Here is a 14443-nt window from a genome sequence, read left to right as displayed (position 1 = left end):
TTCCACCGCTAATGCTCTATGCCCATGAAGCATCTATATAAGCTCTACCACCAACATGAGTAGTCACCAGACTGTTTTTGTCTCTGTGTTGCTTGTGTGTGCTGAAATCCACACAATTTATCAGTCACAAATATATATAATTCATCTTTTTTATGGTATCATCTAGAATTTAAGCTTCTTGAGGTGAAAATTGTGCAGATGTAGATGTGTCATTGCAGGTTTATAGTGGGTTTTATTTTTATAATTAGAATGCATAGGAACCCTAGCTATGAGCCCAGGCCTCCAGTGTACCATGTTCTGTACAGCACAGACAAAGCAAAGTTTCACATCTAAATACATAAGGAGCCAATCAGTGAATGCATGGAAGCACCAGGAAAGTGCTGAGGTGAGACAGGACAGCAGTAGTGATCTTGGCAGAGCAGCAGCCTAGCAGCTGTCAGGCTTTGCATCTACGCTGGATGAGTAGAAGTGTTTTATTGATACCCAGTTTATTAGGAGAAACATATGGGACAACATAAAAGGATTTTTCTTTTATCTGAACAAGTAGAGGTGGGTAGGTAAAGAGGTAGAATTCTTTTTTTCTTTTCACAATTAAACCAATCTTTACACGTCTTAATTTCAGAGAGGCCTAATTTTGAGTTTTGTCATAATCTGTTTGTTAGATTGGCAGTAATTCAATACTAAAGAAAGGAAAAAATTATTACCTTTTTCTAATTTGAAGACTTTGTGCATTTTCCCAGGATTGGTTCTCTTTTTAGAAATTATTCTGATGAGAGAATTGCATTTTCAGTAGATTAAAAACATCCTAGAGTCTTGTTCTTTTGTTTCCACTGGACTTTAAGAATTAACCCAGTAATTTAGAATTCTGTCATTTTCCAAAATACCTGTTTCTTCTGATGGTACACCAAAAAAGCAGATATATGCTCTAGATCTATTGTTAAACCATCCTGACTCACATCGAAAACAGCACAACATGAAGGTTTTCTCCCTCATTTGTTCTTATTTATCCTATAATAATGTTTGTGAAATATAGTGGCATTTTATTTTGCAGAATATCTTCCCATGGTCTTAAATCAAAAATATGTGGCTCTAATTTTCTTGAAAGCTCTATGAGGAAAGTAGGAAAACTTTTAATGTAAAAAATTCTTATTATAAATACTTTGAGATTAATGGTACTGATGTTTGTAATTTATTAACAGTCTTAGTACATACTCTGCTGCACCACAGAATAGTTACCAGTTCAGCTATGGAAATGTTCTGGGGATTTTTTATTAATTAGAAAATTATTGCATTGATGGTTTCAAGCTTTAGAGTAAATAGTTGTCTTGGTAAAACTTAAGCACAATGGAAACCCATCCAGAGTAGAAATCCTCTATAAACCCTGGTGTTCTTGCAAGACAAAGGACTGTAGTATAAAGTCTGTGTTCTGTTTAAGTTTCACTGAATTTGAACCTTTGAGTTACCTGTCTTGACTCAGAGGCTTTGCAGCCACAGCAGGGCCTAGTCACTAAGTGTAGCTAGAGAAAAAGTACTTTATTTCTTCTCAGAGTTTGTTTCATTAATCAAAGAAAGTGCAATCAGAAATAATTTTATGCCTTCTTGTAATTGTTGAATGGATTTAATATTTGTATTAATAAAGTCTTATGAATGAGGAGCACAAATGTGAAACTTGTTGGATGTTCTTCTCCTTCAACCAAATTTGTGGTTTTATTGTAGTAGGTGTGTATTTTTCCAAACAGTTAGAATTATGAATTTTTACCATAGTGAATAAAGGAGAAGTTAATGTTTCTTCTTACTACTATTTTCCATTCTTTACTGGTTATAGTGATACTCAGCTTAGGTTGTGCAAGATATTTAGTGAATTTAGTTTATTTCAAAAAACTTTTATCCTGAATATCTTTAAGTACTTGAGAAGTTAAAAATGTCGGGAAGTGTTGCAGCGAAAGTGGTAGTAATCTATGCTATCTTCTGTTTGTTTTGTCTGGAGTAAAAGGTGTTATGAGCCAAACACTTACCACTTGAATTAAAGGCATAGTTGGGAGTAGACTCAGGGACTTAAAGTGCCTGGTTCTCTCAACTATTTAATGATAGCTTTAAACTGTGAAGAGACTCTCTAGGTTTCTGGTTTACCTTCTTCAGTGAGGATGAGCTCTGAAACCTTCACAACATTTGAACAACAGGAGTCGCAGCTGAATAGTTCAGCCCCTGTGGCCTCTGAAAAGGAGAAGGAAAAAGGGGAGAGGACCGGAGAACTAATTATTTAAGAAGATAGTAATTATGTTAGGCTTCATTTCGTCTTGAAATTAAAAGAAATTTTTGATGCATCACAGCAGTAGAATAAATACTGTCTTGGGACTCCTTTCAGCTGTCCAAATTCTTTGTTTTTATAACTTTGTAGGGAATCATGGGAAAAAAAACCCCAAAAACTGTTTTTATAAATTTAAGAAATGAAGTCTTACAGTATGCTTGCCAGCAGTATCAGGGGAATGGGGACCATTTAATTTCTTAGGAGATCCTGCCTCTTCTGTTTTCAAGTCTACAACCTGTCTGTGAGACAGCAGTATAGTCAATCCTAATTTATTTTCCTGTCCTTATTTTGCAGCTTTTACCGTATTAATGGCTATTTTCTGTGTCCACCTAATGATTTATAACACATAATTTTTAATGAACAGTGTTTCTTCCTTTTAGTTTTGTTTTATTGCTGCAATATCACAGCAGGCAGATGCTGCCTGTGCCTGTCTTTTTGCATGTTTCTCATCAGCTGGTTCCTTGACTTTATCTGTCTTATAGCAGATATCAGCCAAGCCACTCGAATATTTTTTTATCAGGACTCAGTAGAGTTCCCTAACGTTATTTCCAACTTATTTTATAAAATAATAATGATATATCTTCTGATGCATATAAATGTTCCACAGAAAGAAAACCATGATGGTATCTTAAAGACACATCTGTTGCTTAAGTGCACTCAATACATGAAAATGGATGGCCAGAGACTTAGGACTGAAGGCATTTTCACTGAATATAGAAAACCATAAATCAATATGATACAGGAGAATTAGACCATAGAGACTCATAAAGGTGAAAAATATGAAGTTTGAAATCAAAATCTGGAGTCATAAGGACCTGTCAAAGTTTTTAAGTTAACCAAAGCTACTAAAGACCGCTTAAAATTGTCTAATAAGAGATAGAACCATCTCAACCAAATTTAAGAGCAGCTAAAATCTGTTAATAGAAAGCTTAAGTGGATCACAAAACAGGTATTGATCTCGTGTATGCAGGTGATACAGGCACTAGAGAAGGAACTGTGCAATTCTCTGGACTGTGCTAATGTGACTCAGAGGACAAGCATCTTCAGATTTTACAGCATACTCAGAAAAGTTGTATGTTTCCTTCAGAAAATGCTTCTTTTCCCTTGAGAAGAATAAACTCACTTGAATTTGCCTCAGGCCAGTAATAAAATAATAACGTTTTTAAAGCATTATTAATAGAATGAGGAATTTAGTTTGAGGCTCAAGTTGGGTGACATGCTTTATGTGTGTATTTGTCTCTGTTCTCATTTCAGTCATACTAACATATACATTAATCTTAGTTTTTGTACTGGGGGACTGGTAAAGGGTATATATTTTCCACATAGCAGAACAAAGCATGCTGTGTTCTGCTGTGGAATATTAAAAGGGAGGAATTTTCTTTGTTTCTTAGAAAATGATAGCTTTTTTTTTTTTTTTTTAAGTGTTATTGTTTCAATATTCTGGAATTATTCTGAACACAATTTTTTTTTTCAGAAAGTGTATTTGTATTCTAGGGTTTTTGTAATGAAACAGGATGAAAAAAAGATAAGTCAGAATTTTTTTCTTTCATCAATTTTTTAAAGAGAATTTGAAGATGGAAGGTTTTCAGAAGTACTCTGTCCATCAGAGTGAACAGTCTGCCTTTTTCTACTTGCCATCTCACAAAATAAGTTTGAAATTTCTAGTTCAGAAAAGTGACCAGAAAATAAAATTGTTATTATGCTTTTTTAATAATTCTTTTTTAATTTTCCATTTGAATTAAGAAAAATAATCTATTGCTAAACCAGGAAACAATCTTACAAATACGATGTATAAGAAATTGTTCTATTTATATGATGTTTGCCTACTTTATGCTCATTTCCATTTTCAATCCTTTTTTCTTCTGTTATACAAACTCCCTTGGGTACTAACTGTTTGTTTTGGGGTTTTTTATGTTTTAAAATTTAACAAAATAGAACCTCTCTTTTTTTGATGCTGCACATGATACTGCAATTGTAAGCAATAGCAAGTTACTTAAAGAGGGTAAAACCAAAAAAATCACAAAATCATAAGAAATTGTTTTAGAAAATGCTAAAACATATTGACCAACAGTGCATCTGCTTACCTTGGTCACTAAAGTGAGTTACCAACTTGGCATTCATGCTCAAGGTAAATGTGCAATATAAACTGGTTGAACTGATGTGCATATATATCCAAATGAGCGCTGTTTAAGGTGGTATTTGGGCAAACATCCAGCAATCATTTTGCTGTTTCATTTATTTAATTTTGAAAAAATTAAGGTATTTTCTTTCTTGCTTAGAATACTGTGAAGCATTCCTTTTTTGAGAAATGTAATTTTTAAGTAACTTAAAGCTGTAATATACATTTTTAGCCGCTAGGAAACGATCTCTGCTCTACTTCAAACTATTCAGTTCAACCTGTGACAAATGACACTGACTGCAGTCCTGTTCTGAGATTCCTGTAGCAAGTTCTTTCAGGGACTTCCAGGACATGTACAATAACTTCTTTCATAGACCAATGCCATCTGATTTGTAATAATTTTCAAATCTAATTATAAGGATTTGCCAAAGACAACACATTCAAGAACTTGTACTGGGCATATGTGAATCTGTCATACTGATGATTGTTTGATTCAGAAGTCCAAATCTTATCTTGTGGTGTAGATGTAGTTTTCATTATTGTCATTTAGATGTCACACTGTACCCTCAGCTCTATGAGGCCCTGTGTTTGAACTGTGGTCATTGCAGCCTCTGATAACCACAGAAGAAGTACCTGAAATCCCCTTCGATCTGTGCTCTGGGCTCAAGGACTCACCGTTAAGAGATGCGAACATCTACTTTCCTTTGACTTGATAAGTTTTGAATGTGAAAGAAAAAGGAGAAAAATAGGAAGAAAGAAGCTTGGGTGCCAAAGTTTTGTGCTGCACTAATTTTAAATTGAGTTAAAGAGTGAAACTGAAACTGGAGGATATTTCGAAAGGACTTGTGTTTCCTGGAGCCTGAGTATTTTTCATTGCTGTGTACCTAGAACAATCATTTATCTCTGGAGAGTAATCCGTAACTGTCATTGAAGACTAAAAACCAGAACAAAACGTAGATGGCATAGTTTTAGCTTAGTTTCATCAAGTAACAGGGCTTACAGGATCATGCTGTGGTCTGTCAGGTATTCTTACTCTTCTGCAAATAAGTAAGGTGCCCACTCGCCCATTACAAGTATGTTTGATTGGAGAGTGGTATTACATGACAACATGGCATTGGGACAAGTTGCACAAAAAAACAGTGGCCCAGTAGGGGGCAAAAAACTAAATTAATTTCTGCACTGAGAGAAAGATTTGCAAGTGAGTTCATTGCTTGGTCCAAGTGGTATCAGGTGCTGGTCAATGAGAGTACACATCAGCACACATGTTGTTTGGGACTAGACACTGCATCTCTTAATTTTTAGCAGTTGGACTGCTAAATCCTACAGGCAGGACAATGGGAACGGGGAATATGAGAGGATTAAATGGATCAACTTAAAGGACTTGAAATATAAACTTATAGGAAATCAGGCTTCATTATTTCCAGTGCTTGTGCATCTAGTTTTTTTTGTGTGGGTTGTGTAGCTTTATTTCGTCCATAAGTAGTATTTCCATGAAATCAGAATTGACATAAACAGGGAGAGCTGTTAAAAAAAAAAAAAAAAAAAAAAAAAAAAGGGTCTGTCTTGGAGTATCCTGGAGCTTTTGAAACAACTAAAACTGTATTTAATATAGGGGATTTTTTCTTATGTTTTGTTTTTAAAAAGAAAAAAAAAATAGTAAATCTCTAATCCAAATTTAAGGAAAATAAAGAATCTATGGACATAAAGACAGGCTGCCTCACCTGTTCTCTGATTTCCAAATTGCTGAAAAACTCCAGGGTAAAACATAATTCTGATGTAAATGGAAAGTGCAGTGCAGTCTCTTAGGATATTAATAATATAGACCACTTCATATCTTTCTGACATTGTTCTTCAAGAAGATAAAAGGGTTTTCTGGCAATCAAAATGGAGCAACTTGAAAGTAAATTATATTAAATTCATGATAGAGGGGTTACACAGAGTTATTATTAGCTATATTAGTTTATATATCTCAGTTACATTGAAGTTAGCTTTATCCACTGGGCATACTAGGGGTTTGTCCTAGAAGGAGAAACATCAGATTATTGGGAGGTTACTTTAGACAGATTATTGGAAGATTGCTTTAGATCTCCTAAAGGAATGCATTTAGACAGATTTTACTTATAAGTGCTCTTAGTCATTTTGGAGGAAAAAATTGGATTATATTTTCTGGTGACCTGAACTTTTGGGGCATCATCAGTACAAAAGTTGATTTGCATGTCATATAGGAGGCACTAGATGTCTTTGAGGGCTAAAGTAATAGAAATGTAGAGTTCATAATTGCAGTTCATAACAGAAGCTCCTGCTTTCACCTTGAAGCACAGTGAGGAACAAGACAGGACCCTGGTGTGTGAATTGTTTATGATTCTGGCTATAAGCCAGAATGTTTGTGCAGTGATGAAAAAAAAAAAAAATAGATTCAGTTATAGCATTTAGGAAGTTTCAGCAAGATATTCCCAAGGAGACAAAAAAGGTAGTCTAGGGATTCACATATAAACTAATTTCAGAGGAGGTGATTGTGGCAGTCTGGACTGAAGCGGATAAAATCACAGTTTTTGTTTCATGTGTTGCTATAATGTGATTTCTCCAACACTGCTGTTATCTTCAAAGCTCAGCTTATTTTGAAGCTGAAGTTATCTGACAGCTTTGTGTCAATGACTGAAGTCGTGAAAGCTCATTATGATTTCATCTACAAATTTCAAAGTCTCTTCCATTACAAAGATATGTCTTTGTTAAGTATGCAGAAACCTTAATTTTACTGTAGTCAGTGCAGTAGCAACCTTCATTGTACAGTTGCAATCAAAATGGGAGAAAAGGGTGCGTGAAGCATAACATTGTAAATTAACTCAGAAACTTGATAGAGCAGTTACATAAAATTGTTCTGTAGCCATGCTTACTGTTCTTAAAGAATATGGAAGTGGGCTGAGATCAGGAAAGCATTCTAAAGAAAGGGAAAAGATTTGGATTTCTCATAAATCAGAGCAAACAGTGTTCTAGTGTATGAAGGACTAATATATAAATTAATGACAGGTTTAGAGAGCGAACACTGGGGTTTCTGTGTACTCTATACTGTAGTATACTGAGTTTTAAGGAAATATGAAGCCAGTGAAGGGAATTAATTTCCATCCAGGGCATTGTTAAATGGTGTAACTTGTTGCAAGAAATTGTTGAGGCTTAAATCTTAAGAACCAATAAAACACCACACAAGTAAAATTGTGCAGGATATCAGGATGAAGTAGAATTATAACAGACAAAAAAAAAATAGATTTTTGTTAGCATAGTAAATCAAATTTTAAAGTTTTAAATCTTTTTCCTGAATATTAACGATCAGATTTAGGCTGTGCTGTTTGCATTTTGCTTATTTCTGTGCTGCCATTTGACAGTAACCAGGGAAGACATGTCTGATCTAGAATGGCATTTCCAATGTTCCTCTTTGTACGGGAGTGTTGAATCAGTTTGCAACAAATTGTCCCTCTGATTTATTTTGTTCCTTTTAGGTTTGGTCACCTTTACTTAAAATGGCACAGTGCAAACAGAGTAATTGTGCTTACACATTTTATACCGAAAAGTCTGCACCCATACAGACCTTAACACAAAGCAGAGTTTTGTTTCAGTATTCTTCAATTTGACCTCAGTAAACTGAGACATGGATGAAGCCTGAATAAGTAATATGCACTCTTGCCATTTATAGCTTCACTAATGCAGCAACTCTTGATGAGTGCAAGACTGATTTGTTAACTGAGATGACTGACAGCAGTCCTTAGCCATCTGAGTGCAATTAAATGGAACTCCATCCAAATTAATTATATTTATGTGCCAGCTTTTATTTTTGCTTAGTCTCAGGGCATCATAGTAATTTTTAATTTATTTGGCTGTGGTAGGATTTTAATCTTCACTGAAAATAGTGTCAGGCAGCCCTGTTCTTACACTAGTTATATGAAGTTGAGAAATAATTTTAAAAACTTCTGAATTTTTATTAATGGAGTTATCAAAATTTCCTTTTTTTTCCCCCCTCCTTGGTTCGTTCCATTCTCCCTTTCACATTAAGTTACTGACTTGGAATATTTTTGCACTAATGCTGCAGGCACCAAATAAAAGGCATTTAGTTATTCAAAGCCTCTGACATTCATCTTGAACAAATATGTTCACAAGATGGCAAAAGGCAAACATACATTATTATTGTGTTTATTTATAACTTATTTTGTATCTTCAGGATGATGTGACTCAGCCTGTTGCAGCATTCTGAAATAATAATATTTAGATCTGAATACTCCAGTAGATGGGATTGTATTCTTCTTGTCTGAAAATGTAAACTTACGCAAACACTGAGCTCATTTACCAGAATACACAGTGATTTGTCCTTGCAGGTTGAAGGGCAGGATGAAGCCTCACAGTCACCCTATCAAGACTCCTTTTATTACTTGAAAGCAGCATCATGCTGCATATTTCTTTCAGCTAGAGAAATGCAGCTGAAAATAAAAGCATCAATCCTTTCAGAACAGAGTTTTTCTAATTCAACAATATTTGTTATTTCATCTGAAGCATCAGAAAGCTGAAGTCATAAAAACAGGCCTTTCAATTTATGGTGTGAAAATCTCCAACCTTGTTATTTATAACAATTTCTAGCATAAGAGATCAGTGAAACAAGTTACTCCCTTGTAAAGATACGGGTGTTCATTTATCTATAATTTGAAATTTGTGATGCACCTACATAGACTGGGACTGGTCCAGAAATAGGTCAGCCCTAAAACACAGTTTTTTGTTTTGCCTTGTCAGAGAGGCTCCAGATGGAGAAAAGCAGCTGTGGACTATACCTGTATTTTTTCAGCTGATTCCCTTTGATCTCTTTCTAATTTAAATCGATCTCCAGAATGAAAAGTGGAAACCACCCCCTCCCCCCCCTCCCCCCCCAGTAGCAGAGCTGACCTGTGGTACTGCAGATACTTTGCCAGTTACACAGGCTGGATTGCCAGGCACCAGCTCAGGTACCAGACACTCTTCTGTGTTATTGCTCTGGTGCTCAAAAGCAGACCCATCTTTAGTTCATGAAGATTATTTATGAAGGTAGCAGCAGACTCCAGGATTCTTTATAAAAGTCCATTTGCATGTTGGTTATTGTGAGGACATTGTATGTGGCTTTGTCAATTTGCTGTTCTGGTAATGTCATAATACCATGGATATACCACTTATTAGCAAAAATTTCATTTTTCACAGCTGAGTTTATTCTGCCCCCTTCCCCTCAGTATAAACTCCATGAAAAACATGAGTTTGTCAGTAGACCTACATCTCTTGGCATTGCCTGACTTAGCTAAGTATTTTCACAGCCTTGGATGACATTAGGAAGCAGAAATCCAGAGATTACTTTACCTAGAAAACCTATATTTCTGCTTTAAGCTGAAATGAAACATGCTCACTATATTTAAAGCATGAGAAGAGATTCATTCAGAAGTTTCTCCAATGTTCAGTTCACAAAACTAGAAGTATACTCTGTGTTTTCACATAGGAACGCATAAACCCCTTTGCAAAGGCACTAAACCTCCCAATTGAAAATAGTTAATTTATGTATCCTATCCCTTATTGAAAAGCTGATCCAGAGTCCCAATGCACATATTGAAGCATTTGTGTGAGATAGCTTGGCAGAATGAATATTTTGTTAAAGAGTTTTAAAGTACTTAGAAAAAGAAGAGTAGCAGTGTGTATTATCTTCTTCTGAAATGTAGGGCTAAAAGGAATATTAGACATATAGTGAAATCTATCATCAGCAATTTTGTATGAAGTATAAAAATGATCCATTACACAGAATGCTAGGAGAAAAACAACTGGTGGATTAAAGGAATTAATCCATCAAAAATCTTGCTGGGAGTCGTATGAATGCAATTTGAAAAAAAAAAAAAAAAAAAAAAAAAAAGTAAAAAATGCAGTGTTGTTTGGTATCTCTAGTTAGGGAAATGTTTTCACTTCTTTCCTTTGTTTTCAGAATGACTGGTGTTTTATTTGCTGGTTAATCTAAGTAAAATCTAGGCTTGGTTTTCTAAGTAAAACAGAAATATAACAATGTGAGATATCTTATCTCTAAATTGAAATGTGATTTCCCATTATAGTCCTAAGAAAACTAACTAATGTTGTCGTAAACTTCATAGGAAGAAAAATATATATGAGCAGAATTTCTTGTGTTGTGAGAGGTAAGTAGTGTGAAATGCAGAGAAGAAAGGAAAATCTAAATTACAAGCATGCAAGGTTTTACAAAAGTATTTGTCCTTTCTAAAGCTACAGAAGAGCTTTGCCTGATATAGTCAGACAAACAGAGATGAAAGTGAACTATTAATCTTTTGCCTTTTGTGAGGTAGGTACCTTTGATTATTTGGGGGAAATTTATTGGTGAGTTTAGTTCTTAGAACTGCATTCTCCCTGCAGTCCTGGCCTTTTTAAACTTTATACCCACCCTCTCCTTTTTTCCCCTCTCTAGCATGCTCTTCAGAGGTTGTTTTTTTGTTTGGTTTTTTTTTGGTTTTTTTACGCAAGTGCCATCTTAGGTACAGTATTTTCCCTGCTGTTGAATCACTTTAGCTGAACAGGTTTACAGCCCTGACCATACTGAACACTATTCATTGGGAAAAACTGAGCATTTATTACTCTCTTCCATTTACCATCTTTTAAGCAGTTAATTATCTGTGAAAGCATAATAGGTTTTTGTTTAGCTTGTGGCTGCAAGTCTCCTAAGAGGGAATAATTCCTTTGAGATACATTGTGAAATGTCTTTCTGAATTCAAAGTAAACTCTATCAGCTTACCACCTGTCCATAAGTTTGTTGACTCCTTCAGGGGTTCTGATAGGTTTGTAGTTTCACTTTAAAGAAAAGCAGAGCATATAATTTTGTTCTCCAGGAGATCATATTGTTCATGTTCCACTAATTTCATGCTTTATTATGATTTCTCTGATTTTCCCAATTCAGATGTCATGCCCATTTTATTAGTTCCCCTGAACTTCCTGAAGTATCTTTTAGAAGTGATGTCACATTTAGCATCTTCCAGGCTTCAGACAGGAGGGCAAATTTAAGCAAAAAGCTGTGTGTCACTTGTATTAGTTTTCTTATTTCTGCTTCTGTAGTTACATTCTTTGGTGCCGTGTTTTGCTCTTTTTATCTATTTGTGCCATCGTGTCTTCAACTAACATAGCCTGCTGAGGTCTTGCCCTTTCTAGATACCCCTTGTATGCCTTCACAGTATACTGGGCCTGTAGACTCTGTAGCAATCTTTCTGTCCCTAATGCCCTTGAAGTAGGACTCCATCTTAGCCTTTAGACCTCACAAAGTACCTCCTTGAATTATTTTCTGGCCTATCTCTCATGTTTTTACATTTATTATGCTAGATTCATTATTACTTCCCTTCATATTTTGTTAGTACCCAAAACAAACAAAGCTTTTTGCCAGGTGGTGTCATCTCCCTGCTGTTTAGTTCTGATGATTTCTTCTTTGCCCTTCCTCAGATTTCTTGACTGGCAGCAAGCATTTGCTCTCTGCCTCTAAAACACTATCCTTGGTGAGCTTCCCTGCTGTAGTGCTCTGCAGGTCCCTCATTAATGGTTGTACTGAACCCAGCTGTCTCCTTTGTTCATTTGTACTGTAGAGGAGGGGTCAGGGACTAGCCCCCTAATACTTTCCTCTTGAGTAGAGTCACCTCTCAAGGCAGCAGAATTCAGCAAAGAAAATTCTTTTTAAGCTTTTCTGGGAAAAAAAATAAAACCAACAAAAAACAACAGCAACAACAAAACTGTTGGCCAAAATATATGTGGTTTTGTCATTTTATTCATATTTCTTAACCTTGGGCAGTTAAACCAGTAGCCTAGTTTGCTTAGCCAAGGGTAAAAGCTGAGTTCCTGCAGGGGACTTTTTGCAGCTACTGAACAGTTACATTACATTTAAAACACCCGAAATACCTCTTCTTCCCCACTTGCACCCTGATAGCCCCACACTTCCATCCTAAGGGTGGTCAAACAGGAGGACTCAGAATTCATGATCTTTCAAATTTATGGAAAAAATACAGTATTTTGTTTTTGTAGCTCTTCAAAATCATATTATATTTGGTGTGCAGTCACAAACTGATGCACAAAGTGGGTTTAGTGCTTGATTGTCACTGCTAAAACAGGGCCTTACCCAAAAGGCAGTGAAGTCGATTTAGTCTTCCTGTGATTTTATGGATAACTGAGCCAGCCTCAGACTTTTTGTCATTCTGACTGCTTTTTAAGACAGATAAGTACTTGCCCATAAATAGATTTCCAACAGTTAAAGAGTTGTTTAACTTTTCCATCAGAGATATTTATTATGAATTGGATGCAAGGGGCTTTTGTTTGTTGTCTGGATAATTGTAATTTCAGGCATCTTTTTCTCCCTACACAGTTCAATGAGTATATATTTATATTTATATTCTTTTAAATCTAGCTTATTTTTTTAAATTGTCACTTATCAAATCCAGTAAAAAAATAAGTCCTTTGAAGCTTCAAATTTGATGTGTTCTCTTGGGGAAATGACTTTAAAGGCTGTGGGAATATGAGCAGTCCCTCATGAATTAACTTTCCATCTCTGTAAATGCACAAAACCAAGTACTTAGTCATTGGAATAAGGAACGTGATTAAGAAAGCAAAAAGCTCTAAACCCCGCAGCTGGAGCGCAGATGCCAACAAACATAACTTTGATGCTTTACAGATGATTTTGAACACAAAGCTGTTCCAATTGATTCCTTCCCTGCATTTTCCTTGGAAAAACATTAAGTGCTCTGTGGTTTGTTTGTTGGTGTTCTTAAGTGGTGAAAGGATTATACAAGTTCATAAAGAAAGGGTTTTTCCTAAATCGATGCGTGCTTGTTCAACTCTATTAATTAAAGTTAACAAACCATATGTCTGTAGATTTTTAAGTGTACAGTACAAACAGTGCAATTTTCAGTGCTTCTCTGGATGTGAGATTTTAAAGGTAAATGAGGATGTGATACACTTATTCTGTGACAGGAAACTTGAAGGTTTAATGCTAGAGAGTTTGTACCATCTCAGAAGACCTTTTTTGAACTCCAGAAAAGCCCTTAAAGGTCACCTCTAACACTTACCAATGAAGATCTTGCAGTGGAGTCTAACTTCCAGTTAATGTTGAAGTTACAGAAGGTATCCATATACGTACAGGTATATCTGTGGCATGTTCTGGGTTGTAAATAGGTCGTTTTGTAGCTGTGTAGATGCTGATGTACACGGTAGTTGAGCATGAAGTTTTAGTAAGAATCAATAGCACAGCCGTACTGGGAGTGCAAAACAGACACCAGACACCTGTGTGCTGGGGAGCAGCTTCATCCAGGTTTGTCTGAGTGACTGCCTAAGGTAGAGGATATGGAAGGTAAGGGGAACTGATTAAAAAATGTCTAAAAGGATCTTTTGAGCTCTGACATGACTGAATCACTGTTGGTCCTGCTGGGATCGGGCTCTTCTTTGGAGAACTCAGGCTTGCCTGTATTTCCTGAAAGCCATTTTTTTGTGAAATGGTCATTTAGGTAAAGAATGACTTTACCTGTTTCAGTTAGTGGTCTAATTCAAGTGTCATTTTCATTTCTCATACTTTGAATAATACCAATCGTTGTTTTTTTTTCATTCACTCGGTTTGTTTCATTCACCAAAAGCAGTAGAGGATAAATGGCTTCTCTGAATTACTACCAATAATATTTGTATCTCAGTCACCATAAGTCCTGCACAGTCCCAACTATAATTAAAAACATTGCAGAACAGGACTTCTGAATCATATTGGCAGTATTCCAGGTTACACAGACAGATTAGACAAAAAAACCTAACAAAACATTAGAAAACATAAAGGTTTATCTTAAAGAGCTTGTTTAATAACAACGTTGTTATTTTCAGGTCAGAAACCAAAGAGCAGTAATTGTAATGCCTGTTGCATGGAAGAGTATATTCCTGACTTTCTGCATTGTTATGTCTCCATTTTCTTATATTTGTGTCTAGGACAGATAGTGCCCATGTCAGGATTT

General features: G+C 35.6%; 1 protein-coding gene across 8 annotated transcripts in view; it reads left to right on the top strand.

The window, feature by feature from the left end:
• SEMA5A (semaphorin 5A) overlaps nt 1–14443 on the top strand; it is a 317116-nt gene that overhangs the window by 250244 nt on the left and 52429 nt on the right. The gene's annotated exons all lie outside the window — the stretch shown is intronic.

Source organism: Hirundo rustica, chromosome 1, assembly GCF_015227805.2.
Source record: "Hirundo rustica isolate bHirRus1 chromosome 1, bHirRus1.pri.v3, whole genome shotgun sequence".
Classification (NCBI taxonomy): Eukaryota; Metazoa; Chordata; class Aves; order Passeriformes; family Hirundinidae; genus Hirundo; species Hirundo rustica.
The sequence above is the reverse complement of the archived record's forward strand: the minus strand, read 5'-3'. Positions and strand labels throughout refer to the sequence as shown.